The sequence below is a fragment of the Gracilinanus agilis genome, chromosome 2, assembly GCF_016433145.1.
Source record: "Gracilinanus agilis isolate LMUSP501 chromosome 2, AgileGrace, whole genome shotgun sequence".
Classification (NCBI taxonomy): domain Eukaryota; kingdom Metazoa; phylum Chordata; class Mammalia; order Didelphimorphia; family Didelphidae; genus Gracilinanus; species Gracilinanus agilis.
Window position 1 is genome coordinate 299,771,828 of NC_058131.1, and position 10,189 is coordinate 299,782,016.

Below are 10,189 nucleotides of genomic sequence, written 5' to 3' on the forward strand. Positions count from 1 at the left end.
TCAGGCTTGGCTCTCTATCACTGCACTTTTCTTGATTCTGGCCATTTATTCCCCCAGCCCTTCTCCTCAACTGAGACCTTATATTTCATTATCTTTTTACTTATGGGGTGTGTGTGTGTGTGTATTATATGTTGATTCCTAGTAGAAAGTAAACTCCTGGAGAGTAAATATTCTTTCATTTGTTTTTGTTCTAGTATTTTCTGCTTCTAGTAATCCTAGTACTTGGCATATAGCAGGTCCTTAATAAGTTCTTGTTTGCTTGTTTTTACTCTTTTCAGTCCAGTTGCAATTAATACCCCAAGACTTTACACTCTTCCCTGCGGGGTCTTCCTTACCTCATTCCCTCCCTCTGTTTATCTGTGTGTGTCCAGAAATCAAAAGTATTTTTTCTCTTCTCTTTCAGTCGAAGAGGGGGAATCCTCCGACTTCACACTCACCTGGGACTCCTCGGTGACTCCATCAGGTAAACAACTTGGGGTCTGGGGTGGTGGGTGTCCAATTGTTGGCCAGGTTAACATAAAGCCACCAGGCTGGTTATAGAAAATGTATTCCACGTGTCACATTCCTTTCTCCAACCCAGGACTACCCACTGCAACACAATTTTTATATCAGTTCCATATGGTCAATAAAATCTATTACATACAGAGACTAATATACTCTTATCCTCCAGAGAGCCATTTTTTCTTCTTGTGGGCACACTGAAATGGGTAGTGATTTCTTCAGTGAGACTGCTTTGAAGTTGCCTGCATCGGGCATCGTTGCACATTCATTCCAATCTAATTACATAAAAGCTACTTTAATAGGAATTTTAAACTCCAATCTAAATCAGAATACATATATTTCCCTTTCCGAAAGGAACTGCACCATGCTGTCAGGCTTGGTGGATTCAAGCTTGCTTCCTTGGGGTGAGGTAGCAGGAGAAGCTGATAGGCACTCACCAGACTGCTTTTGCTGTGTGTTGCAAGTGTGTGCATGTATGTGTCTGTGTGTGTGTGTGAGAGAGAGACAGAGAGGGGAAAGAAGACAGAGAAAAGAGAGTCAGACAGGCAGGCAGACAGACAGAAAGAAGTAGCATGATCTGTTGATCAAACATTATTAAGCACTCATTATGTGCCAAGTACTGTACCAAGCACTAGAGGTGTAAAGATAAAAATGAGATTGTCCTTCCCCTCAAGGAGATGATATTCTACTATATAAGTAAAAGTAAGACATCTATCTATCTATCTATCTCAATATCTATCTACCTACCTGCTATCTATCAATCTCTATCAATATCCATCCATCCAATCTTATCTATCTAATCTATTCATCCATCCATCTTATCTATGTCTTTCTCTGTATCATCTATCTATCTATCTATCTATCTATCTATCTATCTATCTATCTATCAATCTTTCTGTCTGTCTGTCTATCTGTCTATCTATCACCTATCTCTATCAGTATCCATTCATCCATCTATTATCTATCCATCCAATCATCTTTCTTATCTATGTTTGTCTGTCATCTTATCTATCTACCTACCGACTATCTATCAATCACTATCTATATCCATCCATCCATCCATCTATCCAATCTCTATCTATCCATCTATCTTATCTATATCTCTATCATTTATCTACCTACTATCTATTAATATCCATCCACCCATCTATCTAATCTTATCTATCTCTTTATCAATCATTTGTCTAGCAATTTCATCTATTATCTATATATGTACATATATATATATAGATCTATTCATTCATCTATCATTTATCAATTCATTTATCATCTACATATCACTCTATCCATCCATTTAACATCTATCTATCTTTTATCAATCCATTTATCATATATGTATGGATTTATCTAACATTTGTTTCTAGTGTTGTCATATATTTCCATACTATATGTTTAGAATGTATGCATATTTATATGAATATATATATATGTATATATGATTCAGGAAATCCAAGTCCTATTTCTAGTTTGATGACTTAATACTTGTATGACCTTGGGAATGTTCTTTGCCTTTCTGGGCTCCCTTTTCCTCCTCTGTAAAAAAGAGTTGAGAGGACTGAGATGACCTCCAGGATCCAGGACAACTCTAACCTTCTAAGACTTTAGGCTTTCAAGCTGTTTGCAGAAAACTGGAATAATAAAGAATTTATTGTTTAAAGCAGTTAAAGCTTCACCCTCATTTTGGAAGGAAGGAGTCAACCAGAGCCTCTAGCTGGCTTAATTTGAGTGGAGGAAGCTCCTTATTGTCTGATTTATCATTGTGCTGCCTATGAAGTGTATTTTCTTAGTGCAGCTATTTTTTGATAGGTTCTGTGTTAGCTCCAGGCCTGCTCACAGGATGCTTGTCCTTGCCTAATCCACATGTTGCCTGTTGCCTGATGAAACACACAGAATGTTATTCAAGTGGTAAATTGTATGTAGTGATATGGATAGAGTAATGGATTTGGGGTCAGAAGACCCTACGTTAATTCTTTTCTGCTTCTTGCTACTGTTGTGATATGAGGCCAATCACTTATCCTTTCTAGGCCTCAATTTCTTCATTTGTGAAATGAAAAGATTGGACTAGATGGTCTCAGAGATCCCTTCCATCTCCAAAGCTATGAATCTTAGATACAGGCAGTTATTTAAACCAGCCCTGGGCTCTGGGTCAATCCTAGTTTAGCAGGAACCCATGATATGGCCCATTGCTGGCGATGCTGAGAACCCTTTATTTCTCTTTCTTTTTTTCTATCTCAAATGGAGTAAAAGGTCCATATTGACACAGGGTTAAGGTGGAAGATTCTAATTGGTGGGCTTGTTTTTGAATATTGGGGTAGGAGGAGGAAACTCTGAAGAGACTCTTTGTGTTTAGAATTCACATTGCATGAAAAATAACTAATACCCTTCTTGTCTGTCTGATCTTTGTCCTTGGAAAAAGTGTAGGGACAACACCAATGCTGCTATCAGGAATCTCCAATTATAGAAAAAGTATGTTCCTGGATTGGGATAAAGAATCTTGTGCTCTTGAGGAGGGTCTTGGAGACTCTAAAGGATGTTGGTGACTGTATCAAAATAGTTTTTTCCTTTGTATACCTTCTGATCCTCCATCTTGCTTGAGTTGGTTGGGTTTTAAATCTGATGAGAATGACTGATTTGGGAAATGAAATGGGAATAAAGATAGGAGCATTTATTTTTTTGTTTGTTTGTTTGTTTGTTTGTTTTTTGTTGGCTCTAGTTTAACCAGATAGTCTAGGGTAAATAAATAGAATGATAAATAGAATGTGGAAAGCTCCTCTTGGTGTTGGGCTTTTGACAGGTACATATGCACACAGCATCAGGATTCTAGTTTTAGAATATAGTAGTTTGAGCTATGAGGACCTGTTGGCATTGCTACCAACTGATCTTTGTTAACCTCCCAACATTCACAAACTATCTAAGAGGTCCTGTCCAGGATGCTGGACTGGGGAGACCAAAGGATAGGGCAGGGGAAGGGAGTACCTTCATATGAAATGACCAAGCAACAAGGCTTACTGGAAGCTTCTAGGAGGTGCCCATGGTAAAAGATGGACCAGACTGGATCAGTTTGGTATGCAGTTGTGGTAGGATTCAATGACAGAGAACCAGGGTCAGGTATGGAGTAGAACTGTAGAGCAGTGAACAGTGGTGAGTGCTGAAGGCAATGGAGGGTCGCAGGCATTCCCTTTCTGTTTCTGTTTGAATCAGATGAATGTTAAGATTTCTTGAAACTCAGCTATCTTATGGTTGGGAAAGAAATTCTACCCACTTTTGGATTGACGTCTTTAGTGGGAAGAAGCCAATAGGGAGAAGATATGTAAAGTGAAAACAATAGTCATGGATAATCTGCAAAGCGGAGAAATCCTTCTTCATAGGTAATTGGAATTTGACTGCTCAAAGATAGACCAAAACACAGGGCAGTGGGTTTGTTAGGAAGGAATCCAGCTTGTATTGAGAAATAATAATAGTAATAATAATATTCATACTAATAGCTAGCATTTATGTAACATTTTAAGGTTTACAGAGTGATCTCATTTGATCTTTACATCAACCCTGTAAGGGTACCATTATTTTCCTTATTTTTGCAAATGAGGAAACTGAGGTTGAGAGAGGAGGAATGACTTGACTAAAGTCATATATCTAGTGACTTATCTTACTTGGGACTTGGACTTGGGTTTTCCCATTTCCAGATCCTACACTCCATCCAGTTTGCCACCTTGCTACATTGGTATGGGAGAGGGAAAAGAAAGATGCATTTTAGGGCATAGGCATCATTGGGTACACATCATGTAGATGTGGGATGAATGGGAGGGCAGCCACTATTTTCTCTGGCCCTTGTTTGTCAGTGTGGGATATGGCGCAGTGTGCTGAGCCAAAGAATTGAGCATGAAGGTGGGCTGTCGGGAGAGTGATGGAGGGACTGTATAAAAGACTGTAATATATAGTGGTGTGTATGCTGAAGTTACTCATTGGTGTGAGGTTTACCTCTGCAACCAGCCCCATGGTCCCAGGGTGCCAGGCTTTCATTTTGTTCTTTACGATGCCCCCGTTTGCATTAGCTCGGGTCGTATGATGTAGAACTTCAATAAAGAAAAATAAAACACGACGTGTTCTGGAGCTCATTCCTGGCCCCCTCTGGCCACCTCTACCAAAGAAAAAACTCTGGCCTCCCCCTCTAGGAGCCTGACCACTGTTCAGTCCTAGAAGGGTAGTTTGTAGACGTAGCTGTATAACCTTGCAAAGCAGAGTCAGACAAGAAAGAAGGAAAGAAACACCAAGATCAACCCACAATAATAATTTCTTGCCCTGGCCTCTGGGCTGGGCACAGAAGCAAAAGGATGGAATCAGAAATCTTTTTTTTACTGAGCAGGAAAGTTAGTTTCTTAGAGAGAGACCATGGCCAGGCTTAATATTCTGTACTTCTGGTATAGTCAGTCCCTCTCCTTCCCTCCTGCTTTTCCTTCCCTCAGAACTCTTTTCCTTCCTCTCTGTCTCCTGCACATGGGTTAGCTGTGTCCTTCACTGTCTCTCCTTTCCTCTCACCATTCACTTTGAATTCAGGCTTCAACAGCATTTCAGAGCAGGCTCTTAAAGCAAATGGTGAAATAAAGCTTTAATGAACTGAATTATTTGGCTAATCCATGAAATGAGTCCATCGATTGCTGCTACTACTACTACTACTTTGACTACTGTCAACCCTATCATGGTTAACATTTTTATTTTTTCTTACTCTCATCTTTAAATTTGATGGGATTCACATAGAAACAGCCTTGGAAGGAGTTTCCGTCTTATGATTTTTCTTTTTATGTTCAATGTTCACAGGCTCTTGTGCCAGTGGCTAACATGATTGATTTTTGTAATTGAATGCAAGCTTTGGGATGCAAACTCCGGATATTATTGTTATCGTTACCTGGTTCTCATCTTTTTTGATGGCATTCAGATAGAAATGGTCTGTAGACAAATTGCTATCCTGCTATTATTCTTTTATGTGCAATGTTCTACAGACTATTGAACAAGTGGTTCAAATAATAGATTTTGTAATTGAATAAAAATATTGGGAGGTGAACTCATCTTGTGTAGGCTTAGTATAAATAACTTTGGGACAATCTTAGTAGTGAACAGGATGAAAGGGATGGTATGTAAGTTCTTTATCCTTTTGCATCATTTTGATTTTTTTTGGCTGGGACTCTACTTTTTGAAAGGGTTATGCTCTGTGTAGGTTGGAGAGGATAAATATTTGTTGGAGGCAATACCTCTTAAAATATCATTCTTAAATTTTTATGGATCGGTGTTATATATTTAGGTGACCATGAACAACAAGTTTTGTTTGTGATAATGGTCTTCTTATTCTATTACTCATCATCGATGAAGGAATTCTCAAGGATTTTTTGGTCTGGATGTGGAGGATGCAGCTAGGTGGTATAGTGGATAGAGCAAGCCTTGGAAACTTATTAGCTGTGTGACCCTGAGCAAGTCACGTAACCCTGTTTGCCCCAGTTTCCTTATCTGTAAAATGAGTTGGAGAAGGAAATGACAAACCACTCCAGTATTCCTTACAAAAAAAAATAACACCTAGTTACCAGGTCACCTCTTGTTAGGATTCAGTAGATGCTAAAATTTCAGCCTGCAGTTCTGGGTTGAAGTTTCTACCATTCCTTTGTTGTCCTTGCTGTGGTTATTGACACTACTGTCATTGTTGTCATCATTGTCATCATCGTTTCCATCATCATCTCCTCGTCTCCTTTTTCCATGGAGTTTAGATAGAAATGGTCCTCAGAAAAGTGACTCCTTGTCTTTTGTCCTCATTGTTCTACAGATTGTTCTACATGTGGGCAAAAACCTACTTTTGTAATTGAGTAAAAGTATTAGGATTCAACGTAGTGATGCCGACAATGATGATGAAGAAGAATCAATCTGGAAAGTGGGGGATTCGTTTGTCGATTTGTCTTTCTCAAAGAGCCCCTAGTGAGTCAGTAAGATCTAGCAAATGGACCTGAGCATTATCTAAAAATCTTGAACTGGAACAAAAGCAGATCAGAAGAGATCCTAAACTGAACTGATTCCTTTGTGTTTTGGTCCAGAGCTCATTGCCCCACTTTATTGCCCAGGAAAGCACAAGCTCCAGTCTGCCCAGTTGGTATCTCTGTGAGGCAGGGAGCTCTGGGGGGGAAGTACCGGGTGGAGGATCGATGCTAGGGTTTGGGCAAATCTGTTCCTTTCCCAGGGAGGAAGTAGTTAATTTGTTGACACATGCTAATTGTTGGCTGACAGGCTCCTTATCTGAGCTTATTTATGGGACAGTGACAGACTGGCTTGTGGTTTGAGAGAAACAGTCAATAGTAATCAGTTGTTTATGACGTCTCAGAAGCCCCAGGCTCTAATGTAAGTTGTATCTCTTTTATACTCAACTTCTCCATCTAGTGATGCTTCACTTTTAGGACTTTCTTCAGGAAGCGTGGGTATCCCAGCCCTTTATGCCAAGTTCAATTTTGCCTTGCACTGCTCTTGCTGTCTTTCTGCAGCAGAGGCTGAGAAGCTAAAAACATGCTTGACTTCTTGGGGGGCACCACAAGGGATCCTTCACCCCATTCAAAAGGAGGGCTCGGTGTAGGTGGCAGGTTGATTGGGGAGAGCTGGCACCTGAAGACGAGGTCGATCTGCTGAAGTAAATCTGGTGATCTTGATGACCTAAACTGAGGGCAACAGAAAGAAGCCTGGATGAGTGGAGTGGAAGCTGACATTGGATTTCAAGTGGAGGCCCAGGCATTCCAGTGGTGAGTGCCAGGGAAGTCCAGCACTGAGCAGTTGAGAAACTGGGAGGTAATTATCCAGTTCTAGAAGAATTTGGATTCCATTCCCCAAAGGAGGGATTCAGGCATGGGAGAGAAGAGATAAGGACTTGATACCAGAATGGAAGTAGGATCACAGTTAGGATCATAGAAATTGAATGGGAAGTGACCTCAGAGGCCATCTAGTACAACCTCCTCATTTTAGAGATGAGGGGAAACTGGGTCTTAGGCAGAATGAGACTTGCCCAATATAATGTTGATAGTGTCTGAGGTAGAATTTGAACCTGGATCATCTGACTCTAGAGCTACTGCTCAATCTCCACTGCACAAGGACATAGCAGGAGCTTGGCTACAAGGAATAAGGTAAGGTAAGAATCTGCTTGTTAGAACTTAGTACAAGGGGGCAGCTAGGTGGCTCAGTGGTTAGAGAGCCAGGTCTAGAGATGGAAGGTCCTGGGTTCAGATTTGGCCTCTGATGCTTCCATAGCTGTATGATTCCAGGAAAAAGTCACTTAACCCCCTTAACCCCCCCACTGCTCAGTCTTTACCACTTTTCTGCCTTGGAACCCACACTTGGTATAAGTCCATCCTTCCTTCCTTCCTTCCTTCCTTCCTTCCATCCATCCTAGAATCAATATAGGTTATAAAGCAGAAAAGTGGCAAGATCTAAGCAATGGAGGTTAAGTGACTTTTTCCTGGGGTTACACAGCTAGGAAGCATCCAAGGCCAAATTCAAACCCAGGACTTCCCATTTCTAGACCTGCCTCTCTATCCACTGATCCATCTAGCTGCCCCTAATACCACTAGTCTTCATTATACAGGTGAAGAAACTGAGACCATGAGGGGTTATGTGACTTATTTAACCATCTAAACTGGCCATATTTCCACTCAACCCTGGTTCATCTAACTCTTAAATGCAGGGTTCTTTTGATTACATGAGGTATCTCTCCCAAAATACTACTACAGGTTCTCACTAATCTTTCTCTTCAATCCTATCCATCCCCAATTACAAATTATTTTTATTTTAATTCTGTGATTACCTTGGTATAGGGAATGCTCATGATACCCTTCTGCGACCAGTGCAGATGGGTATTTTCTCTGCAGTTCATTGAAGAGTGCCAGCCTCTCTAAAAATCCGAGCCTGGGTCCTAGTCACCTATGGAGGGGAGCTAAAGGCTGAGAAACAGTGGGTGAGGGGTTTAAGGATTAGGGAAGGAGAGTCATGGGTTAAACAAGATGCAAGAGACACAAGGATCTTCAGCATGGAAACCCTTTATTTATCGTCTTGGGAAATTGTCTGGGGCTCTGTGAAATTTAGTGATGTGGCTAAGGTCACACAGCCTTCATGTGTCCAGAAGCAGGATTTCTTGACCCCGCAGCTAGCTTTCCCTCCATTACTCTTTTCTGCCTCTCATCCCCATTTCACTGGTGGAATGGAGAAAGTTGTAGGATGATATCCTTACCACATTGGGTTAATCATTGCATTTGCTGTTCAGTGTTACTTGCTGCAAGTCTTCTCTCCACAGGGGCTGGCCAAGCCCAAGTTAGTCTCATTCAGCCCAGAGAAGAGAGAAGCATCCAGGATGGGTCCTTTGCTTCTGTCCAGGAAACCACTAGTTCTTTGGCTGAGCCTGTAAAGCCCCCTGTGTTCCCGAGCTCTGGGCTTCTCTCGCCAATCCATCCTCTCGAGGAGAACCATGGGACATTTTAAAGAAGCAGGAGAGCCTTACTAAATAGATGTAGAATTCCAGGCATTTTAAAGACTTATGAAATGCATTTTTATATGGGGTTTTCTGGGGGAATTTCTCATTAGCTAGACCGGGAAGCCTTCAGGGAGTTGAGCTCAGAGGTCTGGGGCAGGCAGCGTAAGACACTGTGCCCCAGGAGCTGGCTAAGCACAGAAGGCATGCGCTTCCTTGTCTGCTCTCTAAACCTGAGGCACAGGCTGGCTGTTCTGGACTGTCCTTTGTTAGAGCAGCAGCCTGGCAAAGTGGGTTTAAATAACCTTAAGGTGGTGACATGAGCCGAGAGAGGGCTGGAGAAATGGAGCTCAGTTTCCATGGCGAACAGGAGGGACAGCAGGGCAGCTTGAACTTTGTAGTGTGTGTGTCTGAGCGTACGTGTGCACGCATATACACGTGCACAAGCAATCACAACTGGAGATACCAGGAGGAGGCAAAGAAGCAGGGCCTTAGGCAGCAGACCGACTGCCAGCTGGCTGAACTTGGGCGATTGCTGCCCTCTCTGTGTGTGGACACTCAAGCAGCAACCTGGGGAAGTGGCCACCACAGATGACCGGGACCTATTCTGCTGAGAGGATGTGGGCGTTTTGGGCCCACCCCCATCCTCTGTCCTTGTACCATATGTAATGCAGCTGGCAGGGGTTCAAGCCCAGGCGCTGGTGGGCTGCCAGCACTGGGCCCCCATGCTGGGTTAGTACTCTGGGCTGCTTCCTCTTTTAATTGCCTGGTGTGTGTGTGTGTGTGTGTGTGTGTGTGTGTGTGTGTGTGTGTACAAGTGTGCATGCACACACACACAGGGGCATGTGTGTATGTATGCACAAGTGTGTGGGGTGTGTATGTGATTGGAAAAAGTTTCATTTGTCAATTTAATATTTTCTTTTTCTTCTGTTTCAGTTGATTGTTTTTTTCTCCGACAAGTTTGGAGGTGGAGGTTTTTGACTTTTCCTCAGATACCCTTGATTGGGCTTACTCATTTCTCCATCATCTGAGCCTGAGGCATCCACAGTTCTTTGTGCTGGATGCCTCTCTACTCACTTTCTTCCCTTAAGTGCCTAACTCTCAGCCTAGCTGACCAAGGATCTCAGGAGAACAAAGCCATTGTTCTCTCTCTCTCTCTCTCTCTCTCTCTCTCTCTCTCTCTCTCTCTCTCTCTCTCTCTCTCTC

General features: G+C 42.1%; 1 protein-coding gene across 1 annotated transcript in view; it reads left to right on the top strand.

The window, feature by feature from the left end:
• Positions 1 to 382: 382 nt before the first annotated feature.
• Positions 383 to 10,189, top strand: part of ZNF423 (zinc finger protein 423) — a 350,075-nt gene continuing 340,268 nt past the window's right edge. Inside the window, exon 1 of the mRNA XM_044664166.1 lies at positions 383 to 463. The gene's annotated coding sequence lies outside the window, so the exon portion shown is untranslated. The remainder of the gene's footprint in view (positions 464 to 10,189) is intronic.